The sequence below is a fragment of the Periplaneta americana genome, chromosome 9 (genome assembly GCF_040183065.1).
Source record: "Periplaneta americana isolate PAMFEO1 chromosome 9, P.americana_PAMFEO1_priV1, whole genome shotgun sequence".
NCBI classification, from domain to species: domain Eukaryota; kingdom Metazoa; phylum Arthropoda; class Insecta; order Blattodea; family Blattidae; genus Periplaneta; species Periplaneta americana.
Window position 1 is genome coordinate 141,838,204 of NC_091125.1, and position 20,562 is coordinate 141,858,765.

At 36.8% G+C, this 20,562-nt stretch overlaps 1 protein-coding gene across 4 annotated transcripts in view; it reads right to left on the minus strand.

The window, feature by feature from the left end:
* csw (protein tyrosine phosphatase non-receptor type corkscrew) overlaps positions 1-20,562 on the minus strand; it is a 320,146-nt gene that overhangs the window by 223,790 nt on the left and 75,794 nt on the right. The window lies entirely within an intron of this gene.

A 20,562-nucleotide genomic window follows, 5' to 3' on the forward strand; every position in this document is an offset into this window, starting at 1 on the left:
ACAAGTGACACTGTCAAAGTAAAGAGTATAGCGTAATGTTGTGTGAAGGAATTGCTAGGATAGAGGCATTGTTGGATTGAGTGCGAAATTTGTAAAATTCAGAAAGCCAACTGGAACGATTTCATAAATTTCTTGGTGAGGATACTATTCAATATATTCAAACGAACACATGATAACATCTTTACAGACGTTGTGGTATGATGAAATAGGCGAATGTTTATTTAATACAGGTAAAACTACGCCGTTAAAATATGTAGAACACGTCCAAAAACATACACTAAGAGACTATAAAATGTAGCGTCGGACCTATGGAAACTTACATTTATTTTTGAGAAGTTTGTGTTCTTGCCTCCATATATAAAATAAGGAATGATTATAATTTGTAGCCACTGTTATTTTTATATTCCAAATGATAATTCGTCCTTGTTGTCTCTCAAGACACATATAAAGAGAAAAATTACATTCAACAGCACAGGATGTTAAGATTGTTACTTAATAGACATTGTCTCCATTGACAGAGAAGAATATACCCGAGGAATAAAGTAAGGAAGGGACAAGTCCACCGTTGTGGCTGAGAGGTTAGCGAGTTTAACTCCGAACCCAGCGGGCCCGGGTTCGATTCCCGGTCGGGACGAGTTGCCTAGATGAGGTTTTTTCGGGGTTTTTCCCTCACTCCTATGGATGAATATCAGGTAACTTTATCCGGCGATTGGAACCCCACTCATCTTCGCCACTTTTCTTCCTCCCCTATCATTCATCATCCCGTTACTTCTTCTGGTTTTCAGATCGGTCTACAGGCGGCCCTCCGAAGCTGCTGGCTCTCTCGACTGGCCTCCGTGGATTGTATTCATATGATGATAGATGATGTTTGCAACGGAACTCGGGGCAGACCTTCTCGGGGGAGGACTTCCGCCTCGGACCATTAAGGGACCTTGGGGGGGGGGTTGCCGAAGCAGGAGTGGAACATGGACTCTGTTGGCTGTAGGGACCGGTCGTTAAGGGGGTCAAGTGGTTTGGTCTGTGCGCGTAGAGGATCGGTGGGCACGCAATTCATCCCATATAAGGGGGTGTACAATAGACCTCAGGTCGCAGTGCGTGGGATGTTCCGTCCCTTCCTCCTAACAAGAAAAAAAAGGAGGGACAATGAAGTACAATATGTACCAGAAAATTTAAGACATACAGAGAATTCATACTTCCATGCGTTTCAATAACATTTTTTTACGAGGCTAATATTAATATATGCAGTTATATGCACAATTAAACATTCGTGGAGATAACTGGTCAGTACACCAATAAACAATCTTTGTACAAATACTCGTATTCCAATTTATGAACTTACGTATCTTTCTCATCACACAGAATAGGGAACGAATAAAGGGCTAACAGCGGTTGTATCTGAAGTTATCTGATGGCTTAGTGTCTCTTTTACTCAGATTAGGCTACGCCCGTCAGCTTTTATACCCGTGTTTGTTTTCCTCTTACAAATATATACCTATCGTGTCATTTCATCTCCCTGTATCTTATCAGACCATAATGTTTGTACATACTTTCAATTTGCTTGCAATATATCTTTCACTTTTAATTTATCGCTTCGTAGTGAAGGCTAAAACAGATATCACTGCCACACATTATTTCCACATACCTTAACTTCAAAAAGTTATTTTTACAAATTGATACTACTGCATTAACTACCTTATCATAGCCAAGAGGTTACATAGGCCTACACCTTCGAAGGACAAAAAATTGATTTTTCATTTTTGTTGTATTAATTTAATACGAGCTCTTAGCTTTGTATCCCTAAAAGAAATTTTAAAATATCTATAAAATTAACTAAGTTTTACGTTAAAATGTCTTGTCATGCAAACAGAATACCAGCAAGCAATCTGTAATTTTATCGATCATTTTCTCTCAACGGTCTAAATGACACCTCCCACAATTTTTAAGATAACTGCATGAAATTTTACATGGTTCTTTTTCTTATGTTAGTAAGATCAACAAACTGTAGCTCAATCTTTAACATATCTTTAACAGACATTAAAAATAAATAAATAAATACATAAATAAATAAATAAATAAATAAATAAATAAATAAATAAATAAATAAATAAATGAAACATTTCTAAAAAAATTTAATATAAAAAGTTAATGTTACCTTAACTTACTTACTTACTTACCGTTTTTAGAGAACCTGAAGGTTCATTGCCGTCCTCACGTAAGTCCGCCATCGGTCCCTATCCTGGGCAAGATTAATCCAGTCTCTATCATCATATCCCACCTCCCTCAAATCCATTTAATATTATCCTCCCATTTACGTCTCGGACTACCCAAAGGTATTTTTCCCTCCGGCCTCCCAACTAACACTCCATATGCATTTCTGGATTCACCCATACGTAGGCCTACTACATACGCCCTGCACATCTCAACTTCTGGATTTAATGTTCCTAATTATGTCAGGTGAAGAATACAATGCGTGTAGTTCTACGTTATGTAACTTTCTTCATTCTCATGTAACCTCATCCCTCTTAGCCTCAAATATTTTCTTTCCTAAGCACCTTATTCTCAAACAACCTTAACCTCTGTTCCTGTCTCAAAGTGAGAGTCAAAGTTTCACAACCATATAGAACAACCCGCGATATAACTGTTTTATAAATGTCCAAGTTTTTTTGAGAGCAGACTGGATGATATAAGCTTCTCAACCGAAAAATAACGCGCATTTTCCATATTTATTCCGCGTTTAATTTCCTCTCGAGTGCCATTTATATTTGTTTCTGAAAAGGGGCTTTGGACTAAGATTTTCCTCGTAGAAGGATCTGATGTTCGACTCTCGAATTTGTTAATTTTGTGACATGTAAAGGAGTTCTGGAGTAAGATTTTCCTCGTAGAAGGATCTGATGTTCGACTCTCGAATTTGTTAATTTTGTGACATGTAAAGGAGTTCTGGAGTAAGATTTTCCTCGTAGAAGGATCTGATGTTCGACTCTCGAATTACTTTGTGACTTTTGTGACATCTAAAGGAGCTTTGGAGTAAGATTTTCCTCGTAGAAGGATCTGATGTTCGACTCTCGAATTACTTTGTGAATTTTGTGACATGTAAAGGAGCTTAGGAGTAAGATTTTTCCTCGTAGAAGAATCTGATGTTCGATTCTTGAATTTCTTTGTGAATTTTGTGACATGTAAAGGAGCTTTAGAGTATTTTTTTTTCGTAGAAGGATCTGATATTCGACTCTCGAATTTCTTTGTGAATTTTGTGACATGTAAAGGAGCTTTGGAGTAAGATTTTCCTCATAGAAGGATCTGATGTTTGACTGTCGAATTTCTTTGTGAATTTTGTGACATATAAAGGAGCTTTGGAGTAAGATTTTCCTCTTAGAAGGATCTGATGTTCGACTCTCGAATTTCTTTGTAAGTTTTGTGACATGTAAAGAGCTTTGGAGTAAGATTTTCCTCGTAGAAGGATCTGATGTTCGACTCTCGAATTGCTTTGTGAAGTAACTGTAACACAAAGGGTTAAATCCTCGCATCGACTACTACGGCTGCAAGAGGTTACTGACCAAATGATTGGCTGCATTAACAATGATCACAGCTCCGTGTTGGAGTAATGACTGGCTGCGCTGCACGGTGGATTGGACTCCCCTGGGTCAGGAACAAATTAATTGTGAAGCTCGCATCCGGTGGGGAAGAGTCGCGCCGCCACTTTGCATGCAGGGCCCCACCCTGCGAGGTGAGTGAAATCACAGGCGCCTCAAAATCGCGTCGCCAAACGACAACGCGACGACCCCGCAGTGAGTCATGCGTCGTGTCAGACTGTCCGTCCGTCCTTCTGATAACCAGGGTTGCCACTGCTAGTACATGCCTTCGTACTAGATCTAGTACTTTTTGGAATTTTCTAGTACACCAGTACTTTACGTGAAATTCTAGTTCTATAGTAAACACGAATATTATATCTGAGAATACAATATGTTCTAGTAAATAATAATAATAATAACAATAATAATAATAATAATAATACTTACTGGCTTTTAAGGAACCCGGAGGTTCACTGCCGCCCTCACATAAGCCAGCCATTGGTCCCTATCCTGAGCAAGATTAATCCAGTCTCTATCATCATATCCCACCTCCCTCAAATCCATTTAAAATTATCTTCCCATCTACGTCTCGGCCTCCCAAAAGGCCTTTTTCCCTCCGGCCTCCCAACTAATACTCTATATGCATTTCTGGATTCGCCCATACGTGCTACATGCCCTGCCCATCTCAAACGTCTGGATTTAATGTTCCTAATTATGTCAGGTGAAGAATACAATGCGTGCAGTTCTGTGTTGTGTAACTTTCTCCATTCTCCTGTAACTTTATCACTCTCTGCCCCAAATATTTTCCTAAGCTCCTTATTTTCAAACACTCTTAACCTATGTTCCTCTCTCAAAGTGAGAGGCCATGTTTCACAACTATATAGAACAACCGGTAATATAACTATTTTATAAATTCTAACTTTCAGATTTTTTGACAACAGACTGGATGATAAAAGCTTCGCAACCGAATAATAACAGGCATAGATCATGCCAGAGAATCATTCCCATTCCGAGGCTTATTTGAAGGTTTCATAACAAGCTGTTTTTTTACGGTGATGGGTTGTTAGCCCTTCGCCCAACCCCCAAGATGGAGGACCACCCCTCATCGGCTGTCCGCGACTGCTTATTCAATATATTCGCAGCTACCCTCGATATCTGGAGGTAATAATAATAATAATAATAATAATAATAATAATAATAATAATAATAATAATCTTATTAGGATTTTTCTACAATAGAGTACAGTTATCCTTCACCAAAGAAATTTTCTCTCTCCACAAATCTCTATCCTCAGCAGCGTCTTCAGTAAGATCTCTTCTGCTTCTGATGCCATCCATCCATTGATCTCTTGGTTTTTCTCTTCTTCTCCTTCCCTCCGCTGTCCACTCCAGCATCATCTTCGGTACGCTTCCATTTTTCATCCTCTTCAAGTGTCCAAACCATTTTAATCTTCTTTCTTCAATAAAGTTCTTTTCTACCTCCGTAGTTTCTCTAATTCTTCGAATTCTAATTTTTCCCCCTTCTTTGTTTCCTTGCTGCTCTCCGCCAGAAGTAATAATAATAATAATAATAATAATAATAATAATAATAATATAGATTACATGGTTACATTTTTAATTTGGTTATTCAATGATGCTGTATCAACTACTAAGTTATTTAGTGTCGATGGGATTGGTGATAGCGAGCTGGTATTTGGTGAGATGAGGATCCGCCATAGATTACCTGACATTTGCCTTGCTGTTGCGGAAAACCTCGTGGGGGAGAGATAGGAACCCAACCAGATAATCAGCCCAAGCGGGAATCAATCGATGGGATTGGTGATAGCGAGTTGGTATTTGGTGAGATGAGGATCCACCATATATTACCTGACATTTGCCTTACAGTTGGGGAAAACCTCGGGGGGGGGGGGAACGGAACCCAACCAAATAATCAGCCCAAGCGGGAATCAAACACACGCCCCAGAGCAACTCTGTATCAGTAATTAAAATTTCAATTGTGTATCAAATCTGCAGAGCCTGGGGAAAGTGACATAAGTCAGTTTCCACAAACCTTTTTTGATAATTTATTGACAACTTACACTGGGTTATGTCGATTTGATTTTTTCCTGTATGTATTATTGTATTGGGAGAAATACTTATGTCTTTTTCCAAGCGAGCAGATGTTCCGTAAGTTGTCAATAAATTATCAAAAAAGATTTGTGGAAACTGACTTATGTCACTTTTCCCAAGCACTGCAGAAATAATATAAGTAATTATTTTCATTCATCGCATTTTATGATTTAGGCCTATATTGAGAATCTAATGTTCATGTCCCATTCAGGAGATAGTCTTAATAAAATAATTCCACCGAGGATCTGAGCTTCCTAGATAAATGTTCTCACTAAAACGCAGGTCGAGAGTTTATTAGTAATCTCAGATCCTCTTGTGGTATTACCTACGATAATATTATTAAATTACAAATAGCATGTAAGTTTTGCTAATAATGTGGTCATGTTTGTAAGTTGCATGAATCAACATTACACATTCTGCACCCTCCATGTTAGAAACTGGGAGTGGCACTTCGTCATGTGGTGCACGCATGCATGAACAATGTGCGATCTTTACGGTCGTCTGAACACCCGCAAATAAGGGTTGCGAACAGTGGGGGTGGTTGGTCACTTGAGTTCCTATCTACCTTGCAGCTGTTCGTCAACTCTAGATTTCTCGTGGAGATTATTTTGTGCAAAACATGTTTGTTCCCCTCCTGAGGGTGAAATCATTACTCTACAAGACATCTCAATGCTCCCAGTGAAGATAAAAAATTCACTCGCCCTCGCTCATGAAAGAATACTGTACGTATTAATTACACTCATTCGAAGAATGTTTCTGTAAATTTTGTAACTACGAAAATGTAGTATATTTACAGCATATTATATACGTACAGTAGGCCTACTTTCTAATATTTCTTCAGTTTTTTTTCTTTCACGCTTTCAACAATTCTTATATAAATAAATTAGGTATCTATAATTGAATCACTAAATATGAAAAGGGAATAAGTCCCAGTTTTGGCAAAAATGAGTTAAGACTAGTCATACTAATTTAGGTTCCACTACTCTTTCATCATACGATGACGCAGAATATCTGCATGGAAACATCATATTGTAGCCTGAATGCAAGAACTAGGTAACTTGATTTTTCATATTTTGTGACATTGCCTATTTACTTATTTATTGCACTAAGGAAAATGTCTCGTTTTCTTGTACCTATTTGTTATATTGGAAAATAGATGTCGCTGGTATCGTTCGATCAGTTACCTAGTTCTTGCATTACATTTTGTGCGATTTTTGCTATGCTATAAAAGAGGTAACTAAAAAACGCAAATTTCGAGTTACCTAGTTCTTGCATTCAGGTGACGATTATGTACTTCGGTACATAAATAAATAATATAGATGATATGCGTAAATCACTGTGATTTAAGACGGCGCTTATTCCGTCGGATCCCGGCCAATCAGTCACTCATAACGAGTGCACCTCAGCACATATGTGGACATTGTCCTATGTTCATAGACAGGCCACTAGAGGGAACCCAAGAGGTGGAACTTAAACTGAGACGATTCGATCCGACACCGGGATGGGAACCCGGTGTGGCTTAGTGGATAAAGCATCAGCATGTAGAATTGAAAACCCGGGTTCAAGTCCCGGTGCCGGAGAGAATTTTTCCCCGTTCCACTACTCTTTCATCGTACGATGACGCAGAATATCTGCATGGAAACATCATATGTACTTCGGTACACAAATAAATAATACAGATAATTTAGGTATGCTTTTTCATTCTACATGAAAAAGAAACAGATCCCGCATTTCCTTAGTCTAGATTTAAACACGTTAGTTTTCATGTTCACTTTGAAAAGCAGCTTACTCCAAGAATTGTTCTCTTCTTACAAGAAATTCAAGTTTGTTGTTCCTGTCATCTAGAGGAAAAATATGTAACATAAGTAAAATGGCATCAAACGATGAAAGTAGTGCTTCTTCAAGTCCTGCAAAACGCGAGAAATGTGTTGTAATCACTACAAGCAAAATCGAATAAAAATAGCTAAGTCAGGGATTTATGTATTAACCAACAGCTTTCAATGTTTCTATGTGCAACTCTACTACTGTACATAAATTGGCATACAATAAAGCTTTTGTTGAATGAAGCTTTTGATTTAAATAATAGAGATGATACATTTTGTTTAATATTTTTACAATATATTTCGTTAGATATGAAAGGGGAACAAGTCCACACGCAAAAATTGTCTCCGTAGGGCAGAATAATTTAAGAAATACACATGTTTTTTTTTTACATAAATACCTTGTGTAGTCATGATTGGTTCATAGAAATATTTTCGATGCATGACTGCCCAAACGCCTATAGAACCAGGATACATTACACGTCAAGCATGCTCTGCTAAGGTCAATAATTTTCCATATAAAATAGGAAAAACGACCTTATAGAATATACGCTACGGGTTGCTTACGCCAGGGGTTACCTCGTACGAGTTACAATTGGACATCTAGGACTCTACTGGATAATAACGAAATATTGTAACAAATCTAGCTTGCTGCTCGATCATCAAATTTAAGAAATCTCCAATTATTACACTACATAAAACCAAACACCTCATCATATTATAAATATTCACCACTGTTAAGAATGTGGTCTAAATTCAATGAATTATGTAAAATATGGCATCTATATGTCTGCATTTTTATATTAAAATACAAAAATTTCTCGTTAAAATACGTAAGATAGTAAATTTAAAACAATATTGCTAACTATATGTTACTCTTTTTCATTTTCATTTTTACGTTTTACATTTTACATCTTGCATTTATACTGTACTTACATGTTTTCTTTTTTTTGTATTTATATATGTATACTGTACAAGTATTTATATCTATATTGTTCTTTTCTTTTTTTTTATTTTTATGGCATAAGTAAGTATAATTTTGTACAGTGTATATTGTAATTGGAGTTTTGCTCTGTTATATACAAATAAATAAATAAATAAATAATCATTTTCTCTTCCAATCACAACAACCATCTAAATTTTGTCAAAGAAGGAAATTATAGAATCCTTTTCAATATTTGTAGCAGGTATGGAACAATTCTAGCATGAAAGAATAAAAATCTCGTTAAGAAAACAAAAGTGGAGTATTTTTATAAAATACAGTAACTTATGTTATAGCATTTTCATGTCCTCAAACTCCTCCTACAAATTAAGGATCTAATGTACGGGGACATCATTTTATTTTTACTAACATTTTTAATATTAACTTGGCTATACCTCTGGATCCACGCCGTTTGCTATCCCCTTCCACGACTGGACTTCAATGATACTGGCGTAATATACAAACAAATCACTTTACTAGGTATAGGAGGGAAGAAAAGTAGTTCATCCATTTACGTAAACTAGGAAATATCGCGATTTTGAGTTTGATCATTTTCATTGGGATTTTGTTTAATCAAAATACAGTACAGTATTAACAATGAGTATTTTTACTCACGAACTGAGCTGTCCATGTAGACGTATTCATTATGCAGTGTATATTATACTGTCTACAGCATATTAGCGTACAATATAGAGTGAAGTTAAATTGAAAAGTAATCATAATACGGATATTTAAACACATTTTTGAAAATGGTGGCCGTTCATTTCGATACAGGCTTCAGTTCTAATATGCATATAGACTATTGTACCTAATCCCAATTACCAATTTCGTCCTTCGTACTAGTAAGTCATGTTGAAATAATTCTGTACCTACTCTATAAAAGAGTACCTTACGTACTGTAAATTCAAGCTTCACTTCTGCCCGATCCGAAAAGATAAAATTACTCAGACATACTATCTACTTTCCGCAAATCAAGACTTTCCGTCCAAGTGGTTAATGTCGTAGGGTCGTAGAAAGGGAGGAAATCACGTGACAGTTAATTACTTAACGAGGTCCTTTTATTTAAGTTATTTTAAACATTTGTATAATATTACGTAGACGTCCAATTCCTAACAGAAATTAATGTTCTCAGAAAAGAGCTGAGACAGCCAAGCCACTAGCTGGCGAATAAAAGCTGGTGGAGGAAACCGGGATACGACGTAGGCAAATGGACGACAGTACCTGTGCGAAAATGATTCAATATTGAAAGCTCTTTCATCACTGGAAAACGTGAACATATTTTTGGAACGTACTGTTTACTATGACCACAAGGCTACAATGACTCTATATGCGGTCTTGGATCTATGTGGAGGACGGTTGAACTTCATTAGTAGAAGGGGTGGGAGTGAAGTACATAAAAAACTCGGGTACAACAAAAATTGAAGTAAAAATAAAATGATGTCCCTGTATAAGTACTGGAACTAAAAATGGAAACGCAATTTTCCATACGAGCAGTACTGTTGTCATATTCATAAGGTCATAATATTCTCATCGTGAATATTTATTTGTTGTGTGTATTTTTACCGCAGATAACACTACGTCAACTGCGATGTGGACAGCTGCACGTTGCTACAAAATCACATTCTGCGCTGCCTCCTGCCTCATCGCCAAGGTTACATGTGTTATTGATACGAGTCTCCAGACAGAAGATTAAATACCAAGCGTTTCTCAAGCAGCAGTGCCAGCAGTATACACGTACGTGCTTTTCCCCTATATCAACTCACGTAGCTTCCCATCAGTTATTAGTTAATCATCTCTATTTTCAAAAGCAGTTTCCAGCAATTTTCTCTTTCTGTGATCTTGGCAGAAAATGAGGTCAAGCACATGGATTTACGCTAACCGAACGAGGTGGCTCATGCGTTAAGCACAGGACTCGCGTTCGGGAGGTCTGCGGTTCAAATTCCCGGACCGCCCAACCTGACTGACATTTTTCCGTGGTTTTACAGTTATTTAGGCAAATGCCGGGTTGGAAATTTCATTGCCACGGTCCATTTCCTTTCCCTCTTCCCTCTAGAAAAATAATTTAGAGTTCATATACAGTGGAATCCCTTCGTTGTCTATAAATAGAGGTAAAAACTAAATGCCAATGAAAGATCATTTTATACGTTTGTACGTACTGTTTATTACATTATTGGTCTTCTGTGCCCGCCCCTAACTAGAGGATGTAACCACTGTCGAACGATGAACTCAGTGACTGGTAGACAGAGAACGTGGTGTAAACAGCAGGGTGAGTACAAACACTGTACATCTTGTCTCTAAGCGTTGGAGGCACCACGCAGCAGATTCCCTACACGTTTCAACTTAATTTTTTGTCTGAGTAAATGTATTATGAAAGGGTATCAGTGTAAATGACTTAAAATATTTTTGTCGTTAACGTTAAAATAATTATTTTATTGAGAGGAGTTACCACTGTCATTATTTACTCTTATATCTGTATGTGTTATTAAAAAATCTTCTCCTTATATTTGTATGTGTACAAATTTTGATGCTAAAATGATTATTCTTATTTAAGTTTGTAATATTTTCATATATAAGTTTAAAGACACTTCTTTCTTCTTCTTTACTGTATCTTTTAAAGTCAACGTCGAGCATAAGCAAAGCGATCGCCTCATCAGTAACGTACTGAGTGGTGTTTCTGTAGTGGGAGGAGTCAGCTAGCTTTCCAAATTAGAAGTTTCCAACGGAGGGACTCCACTGTAATTCATCGTTAACATCTCATTCCATAGGCATATTCAGGTCACGACGCATGTCTTCGTTCGCTTGCGGGAGGGGCGTCCTCTCCGGTCTCTGAGCCTTTCACAATATCTCTGCCACAATTCATCCCTTAAGAACACTTCCGAGGGTGCTTCGGCACCTTAGAAGGGCTGTCGGAAAGGATCCTGTGTTGCTTGGTCACCTTGGGAGTATCAACTTAAAGCGCGGGAGGTGTAGAGAACCCATTGGGTGAGCGGATGAGGGGTCTCATGCGGTCAGTGGGCTGGTACACCTCATTCTTATTCATCCCATACTTTGGGGTCCACAATAGGCCAATGTCGAGCCAACATGTTGAAGGGTCGTTCCTAACCCGCCCATAGCTACTCAATACTACTACTACTACTACTACTACTACTACTACTACTACTACTACTACTATCTACGCTAACGATTGGCATACCTTTCCCAAACCTCTATTTACCTTAAGAGGAAAGTAGACCGAAGTTTCCAAAACATTGTTTTTATGTAGCCTACTTCACTAGTAATGGGAAAAAAAGTTTCTAAGCTACAATACTTCTGAAAAAGAGTATTGGTTATGTTAAAATTATTCGAGTTCATTGGCCAGTGTTGATACAGCAATGTTTCTGTCAAAACGGTACCCACCGATGCACACGTACATAGAGTATGGCACAAGTACAAATTTAAAACAAGTATGAACAACATGCAGAAGGACACATCATCGTTCGGTACAAGTACAGGGACATCATTTTATTTTTACTTGCATTTTTATTGTACCTGCATTTCTGAATGTACTTCACTCCCACCTCTTCACTAATGTCCTTGTTCCCGTCAGACACACAAACTTACGGCCGCTGTTGCATTCGAAGTCTTCAAGCAGTGAAGTAAACACTGCAGTGTATAGTGTGTTTCAGAAATATGGTTGCGTTTTCTATAGAAGAAAGAGCCTATATTAATAATATCGTACTAAAAAATTATATTCAAGAAACGATAAATTCAATTTCAGAGAATATGCTTCAAAATGTTTTTAATAATATGCGTAAAGAATTGAAGCCTGCATTGTAATGAACGGCAACCATTTTCAGCAACTTGTTTAAAAATTCAGATTAGCTTATTTTGAATTGAGGTGGCTAGAAGCGAAGGAATGCTAGAGACATTTGTAATAACATGAGTTAAGTGCATCCAGTGTAAGCAAAAGTAACTAAAATTTTAGTGGCAAAGGGATATTTTAATCGCATCACACATTAAAAGTTAAATAAAAATTTCACCGATTTTACGAAAGCTTAAATATTTAAATCCCATTTTCTCAAAAGTAACTTAAGTGCACTTACAATCCTTTACTTATGAGCCCCTCAATTTAAATGCACTCTCTATATTGTATGTTAACATCAATAATTAATATGCTAAATAAAGTAGACATTACATAACGAACATAGCCGCCTGAAAATTTGAGGTTTTGAAAAAAAAAATGTTACTATTCTACTGTATTTTGATAAATTCCGTAAAAGTGGTCATCAAACTGAAAATCGTAATATCGTATTTCCCTACAACATAAATGGATACACTACTTTTCTCTCCTCCTATACCTAGTAAAATGATTTGTTTACATATTGCACTAGTAACATCAAACTCCTGTAATGGAAGGGGGCAACAGTGTTTCCGAGTATAGCCAGGTTAATGTCAAAAATGTTGGTAAAAATAAAGTGATGTCCCTGTACAAATTTAAAACAAGTGAATCGATGATTGCACAAATCGCTGAAGTCCACTTTTTTATGAAAACGAGTTAAGATCAGCTTCATAACCCCTGAAAATAGACCCATTGATGAGCACAGAAAGGAAAACTCAGTCCAGCATTTCTAATGCGTGAAATTGTATTCTCTTTTTCCCGTTTAGTGCAGAAAGGTCTGAAATCCAGGACTGAGGTACCTTTCTGAAGTGAGATGTTCGCAAACCTACTGTGTAATATTAAGAATCAATCAATTTCTTAGGATTAATATTCTGTTTCATTGTTGATATTTTTTGTTATTTAACTTTTCATTCCATTTCAGTAGCTAATCAGCGTACCAACAAGTGCAAACATGGAATGTGCTAGTGATAGCAGCGAAGAAGTAGAACTGAATAATCGTAAAAGAGGCATTTCTAATCCATCTGAATATCCTTCAGTGGCCAACAATGGAATGAACAAATGCTGCGAGTAAGTATGTTTATTATCTCCTATTGTTTTTTTTTTCTTTTTTTTTTAAGTGTTAAAGTAGAGAAGATATTATAAGTATTCCTTGATTATTCTTGAAGATATTGAACATTAGACATTCCTGTGTCAAACTCTTTGTGTCCATATTGTTCGAGATAAAAGTTGATATTTGTATTTAATGTAATACACATTCTGAGATAAAGTTTGTATCAATACTGGGGGGGGGGGAATTATTTAATGTGTTGAGAAGAAAAGTGACCATTAATGTTTAATAACACGTGTCTTGAATTAATTGTGTCAAAAAATAGATTTAATGTTAAAGAACATACCGTACCTGAATATACTTTTTATTGGGTATTTCATATACTTTTATTAATATAATTAATTAACTAGCAGTTAAAACTGTTAATATCTGTTGATTGCAGAAAGAATTTAAGTCCAACAGTTTTAAAAATTAATAACATACAAACTACAAGTGAAATTTATTTTAATATTTAAGTTAGAATTTATAAAACAGTTATATTACCGGTTGTTCTGTATGGTTGTGAAACTTGGACTCTCACTCTGAGAGAGGAACATAGGTTAAGGGTGTTTGAGAATAAGGTGCTTAGGAAAATATTTGGAGCTAAGCGGGATGAAATTACAGGAGAATGGAGAAAGTTACACAACGCAGAACTGCACGCATTGTATTCTTCACTTGACATAATTAGGAATATTAAATCCAGACGTTTGAGATGGGCAGGGCATGTAGCACGTATGGGCGAATCCAGAAATGCATATAGAGTGTTAGTTGGGAGACCGGAGGTAAAAAGACCTTTGGGGAGGCCGAGACATAGATGGGAGGATAATATTAAAATGGATTTGAGGGAGGTGGGATATGATGATAGAGACTGGATTAATCTTGCACAGGATAGGGACCGATGGCGGGCTTATGTGAGGGCGGCAATGAACCTTCGGGTTCCTTAAAAGCCATTTGTAAGTAAATTTAACCAGTGAACATATATCTATACTTTTACAGAAATAACAACTAAATTTGTTTTTAATGTGACCCAAAAAAAATGCTAAACACTTTTTCTTCAGTTTTCTCAAAAGTAGGTTTTCTGGACTTGAAATCCTTACTGCAATCATCGATTAAATTATGAACAAAGATAACATGCAAAAAGACGCAACATCGTTGGGCACTGGAAACAGTAAGCATCCCTTCCTTAAACCATCAATTTTCAGGTAATTTCACTTACAGTGGACTCGGTAGTATGCTTCTACTTTCCTTCCAATTCCACCCCATCTATATCCGGCTCCGAGCTAGGAAAATAAACGCCTTGAGTAAAGAAAGGGAATTGAACAGAACTCAAGAAATCATCAGTATTGTTCTCAATTTCCCCTTAAACTGTTGCTGAAACATGGAAACTACATCAAAATCATCAATACTTGGAACTCAATTTATCTACACAACTTTGGAGTTCGCTGGAAAACAAGTCCATAAGTCCACAGGATTCGAAACAACCGCAGTCTGTTCACAGCCAACTTGCAAACACATTCCTTATCTAAGGAAAATTTCAAACTAAGAGAACTCTCAGCGCTATAGTCGAATCACTTCTCTCCGCACAGCAAGCGGTGAGTGGAATTCGTTAACTTCTTTGGTAATTTCTTGCTTAAGCCATTTCCGTACTTATTTTCTTTCTACTTACGATTTTACCTTTTGTTTTTTCAACATTACACACGGTAGAGTCAAGTGATCAAACTAAAACGACGGGGGAGGGAGGCAAAACGTTTGGAAACAAAGAAACATCGCATCCATGAGCAACGCGAAATTCAAATCCATGACCATCGCGTTCACGCAACGTCAAACTTATTTATACAGAGTGATTCAAAAGTAAACGTCAGCCGCGAGGAGGTGAATCAGGACGATGTTTCACAGTTATAACAGGTCAAACATTTAATTCACAATTAAAGTGATTTACTTGCTTACGATCATAATATTTGTAATAATAATAATTTGTCACCATTACATTTTATTGGAGCAAATGCTCAAAATTTCCTCCTCTTGCACGCAATCATGCCTGGGCGCGTTCTGTAATATCTAGGGAGCGGATTTTTATGTGCTAAAAATTTAAATATATTTATTTTTTATGTGCTAAAAAGTACGAAAATATTTGCTGAAAATAAAAAAAAAATATTTCTTTTAAATATGACAAAAAAAACTTTACTTAGCTTGGAAAAAAAATGTTACTAGATACTCACCCACCACACTTGAGTGCTAGTAGTTGGCCCAGAATTGCAGTGAATAACAAAGGTCATCTCCAAATTCTCCATCACAAATGCATGCCGATTATCACTGAACAACGACTTACACTGTGAAAACGATCTTTCCACATCACAGGACGTCAGACGTGCATATTTAAAGAGAGGAATGTCACAAACACATACACCGTCAATTTCACCTACAGGCACATACTCCAATACTTGAGCAACTTTACACATTTTTTTATATCCACTGTCTTTCCCAAACACTTTCTGGAATTTGTCCCTTAGTACTTGTACTTCTGAACCTGGTAGCGAGTCTAGTTTAATTTTCACGGCACGCACCTCCCTGTTTCAGACAACAGGTTTTTGGATGTTTTGAGTTTTTTTATGGTGTCTCACAAAAAGCTTAGATTTGCTAATAGGAAAGCCAAATCGTTTTTTAAACAACCAACTTTCAGTATATCTTGAAGGATATCGATTGACGAAGCCCGATAACAGGGAATCACAACAAGACGTATTGCCTTACTTGATGGACATGAGCGAGAGACGAGAGATTTGTTTAAATTAAATAATGTTCATACCCGAGCTGTTATCTGTTGTGTTTCACAAACAAAGCGTGGAATGAAATCATCTTCAGCAACAATAAACATTCCTAATTATGTGCTGCAAGATCTCTCCTCCTTGTCCATGTTAATTTATTCTCTAATAATAACACTGATATGCTGCCTAGCAGTTCTCAGAACTTGAGGCGATACTATTACAAAAATGTATCACTGATACACCACACAGCGATTGGAAACACGAAGCAACCAAGAATTCTTAAAAAGATAACGTACTTCTGAGTGACATAATTGATTTAGTTTTAAAATGTTTAAAAGTTCTTGTAAAAAATTATTTCAGTAAAAAAACTCCAAGATTTATGTGTTTATAACAGATTTCCTGATAATATGTATTTACATAATTTTTTTGTGAAAATATGTGTTCTTATGTGAAATAAAATTCGGGTATTAAACTTGAAACTTCATGTTCGGAATTTTTTACTTTGTTAATTGTGTTTTATCACAAGCAAAAATAATATTTAATTACATAGGAATCCGCTCCTTAGTAATAACGATGCGCACACTATCCAACAGCCCGTTTTGTTCTCTGATATCTGCCGCAGCTGCATCATTTCGTTGTAGCAGAACATCTCTGTAGCATACACCTACTCTTTCAAACAGCTTCATAAAAAAAATTCCAGAGGTAATTAGTCGGGGGACCGTGCCGGCCAAGCCACAGGACCTCCCCTCCCTATTCATCGACCTGGATAGCGTTCATCCAACTACCGACGGACATGGAATGTGAAATGGTGTTGGTGCGCCATCAGCTGATACCATGTGCGCTAACGCATATTGAAAAATACATTGTCCAGTAATGTGTACAGTGTTTCCTGAAGGAAATGGAGATGTGTGTCTCCTATTCTGACTGTAGCATGTACGGGCTAAATCAATTGTCACCAACTATTCCAGCCCAGACGTCGACACTAGGTCATCTTAATTATGAATTAAAATGTTTGATTTATCCCTGAGAAAGGATGTAACATCAAATTACTGAAATGTGTGAAGCAGGCGCAAAATAAATATTTTTTGTACTAATCGCGAGTACTTGACTTACGTCATTCACCCACATGAAGCCAGTTATGTAGACCAATTTGCGGTCCAAATCTTCTAAAAAAGACTAATGTCATGAAAACGAACCTTCCAAATCTCTTGAAGACGAATTTCTGCCGTCGCCTGTTAACATCTAAGAAACTATCCTTAAAAGAACCTTGAAATACATTTTATTTAAAGCAACTATGTATGTACCATGCAAACAACATGAAATGTAACTAGCCCCTACAATGTAGCTAAAGCACATTACTGAAGAACGCTACCGAATTAATGGCGCATGTTGGATTACAATTATAATGAAGTAAACGTGTAACTAGCCGTTCGCATGCGTTACGTAGCCACATATTACAGATCATATCACAGATCACCGACTGAGTTTCATTAGCGACATATGGAAGTTGGAAATTAAAGCATAAAGTGAAGAAAGTAAAGTCCACTTTTAAGCTATGCAACGTCCTGCAAGCGGGCCACGTGCCGGTTCCGCCCGTGAAACATGCGACGTATCTGCAGACATAAAAGCAAACTGCATTACTAGAGCACTGACTCATTTCATAATTGCTCCCGGGAATGTCCCTGAGCACTTACGAGAGAAATCTTTCCCAATACAGAGTTTACTGAAGACAATGCATGAATTTTAAAGTAATTTATTTTAAAACCAAAAAGCTGAAGAAGGCTAATTAGTTAATTTTACCTCACAAAATGATGTTTGAGCTTCACTTCGCTCTACTTGAATTACATTTTCACATGGGAAATTTTCGTTAAATTGTATACAACGAAAATGTACACTTTCATATTTCTAGTAAAACTTTCAACAACAGAAATTCTTTGCTTCAGTTCTTGCAGTGTTTTTACTTTCTGACTGCACAGTTAGTCTTTCATTTATCCCAGAAAAAAAAAAAATAAAACTGGTGTTATGTCGGGAGAGCAAAGACGTCTGAGAATCGTCATCCTGTACCAATCCACCAACCACGAAAACTATCATTCATAGTCACTAAAAATATCTCGATGTAGTCCACACCTGTGGAGTAACGGTTAGCGCGTCTGGCCCGAAACCAGGTGGTCCGGGTTCGATTCCCGGTTGGGGCAAGTTACCTGCTTGAGGTTTTTTCCGGGGTTTTCCCTCAACCCAATATGAGCAAATGCTGGGTAACTATCGGACTCATTTCACCGGCATTATCATTTTCATCTCGTTCAGACGCTAAAATTAAATAACCTAAAATATTGATAAAGCGTCCTAAAATAACCTACTTTATCCTTGTCTTCCTCTAGTTCTCCTTGTATTGCCGTTTATCTCCTCTTTTCACCTTGTTTTAGTCTTCCCTTTATTTTTTGTCTTTCCATTGTTTTCCATCTATTCTGGTTGTCCTCCTTTTCTCCTCCTAATCTCCTTGTTCTAATTCTATTCTCTTCTTCGCATTGATTACCTTCTTCTCTTTGTATTCCGATTGTTCTCCTTGTATATTCTCCATTTTTCATGCACTGTATTCTCCTTTGTTCTCGTCTTCCCCTCATTTTCCTCGTATTCCCCTTGTTCTCCTTCCCTCAACCTTGTTTTTCTTGTATTGCCATTGATTTCTTTGTTTTCCTTTTGTTCTCCTTGTTTCCTCATTGTCATTCTCGACTTCTCCTTGCTCTCGTCGTATTCGCTTCGTTCTCTCTCAATTCTTCTTGTTCTCGTTGTCTTCCTATTGTTCTCCTTATCTTCCACTTGTTCTTGCATTCCCCCTGTTCTCGTTGTTCCGTTTCTCGCATCACCCACACGTAGTTCTACGAAAAGATATCCAGCATAGTAACTACGAAAAGATATCCAGCCTAGGAAAACTATCTACCTGTCGATTTTGTCACATTAATGTGACATAACAAAACATACTGTAACTGAGGAGGTGCACACTTGTGGAATAACAGTTAGCGCGTCTGGTTGCGAAACCAGGTGGCCCGGGTTCGATTCCCGGTTGGGGCAAGTTACCTGGTTGAGGTTTTTTCCGGGGTTTTCCCTCAATCCAATATGAGCAAATGCTGAGTAACTTTCGATGCTGGACCCCGGACTCATTTCACCGGCATTATCACATTCACCTCATTCAGACGCTAAATAACCTAAGATGTTGATAAAGCGTTGTAAAATAACCCACTAAAAAATAAAAAAGTAACTGAAGAGTACATAACCTAACAATACTCCGATTTTCTTTAGAAGTACAGATATGATATGTTACCAAAAGACGTAGCATGTTTCACAAGCGAAAGAAGTATCTTCATCACTATACGACCTGCTATAGCTCGACCAACTACAAAAAGACCTTCTACTTTTCCAATACTCACGTGGCCATGGAGGGGGAGATGTTATCTCTATACGAGCAGCTCGCTAGGTCGGGTTACACTAGTCGGACTCCAACTGTGGTAGACAATGACACTGCCCCTTCCTTCAAAACGTTTTTTATCAAGCTGGCCGAAACTCCCGTAGCTTCCTTGATGTGACAACATTATACATTATTTCTACTTAAATTATCATTTTTTTCTCTTGTAAGGAGTTAGATACAGCTTACAGCAGTAATTTTTTTGGAAATATTCAACTTTTTTTCCTCCATTACTGTACCTTATACAATAATGAAAATTGGTATGTGTAAAACACTGTCCTTCTGCTATATGAAAAAAAAATATTTTTACGATTAAAAAAATTATTTACATTTTTTTTCTTCAAAATTCATTTCACTGTGCAGTGATGAAGCTTTTTCCACATAACTCAACAACTATCCAACATTCTGTGATGAAATTTTTTGTGTGTATTTATGCATGTCATATCTACAATATGATACAAGATCACTTTTCTACATTTGATAGGTTGTCTGATAAAAAATAAATTAATTTAAAAGAATGGTCAAGTATCAGTAGTTTCTTCTAAAACAAAATAAAAAAATACATATTATTTATTAAGAAATGTAGTTGAAAGAGCATGATATTGTAAACATGAATTTCAGTAATGAAATAAAAGAGAGAGAACATGACAAAGTTAACAAGTGTATGAATTATTAGAGAAACGCTTCATCACTGCACAGTGAACTGCCACCATTTTGAATTTGTAAAAAAATATATAAATAATATTTTTAAATCGTAAAAATATTTTTAATATAGCAGAAGGACATTGTTTCACACGTACCAATTTTCATTATTGTATAAGATACAGTAATGGCGGAAAAAAATGTTGCACATTTCCAAAAATTTTACTGCTGTAAGCTGTACCTAAACCCATACATAAT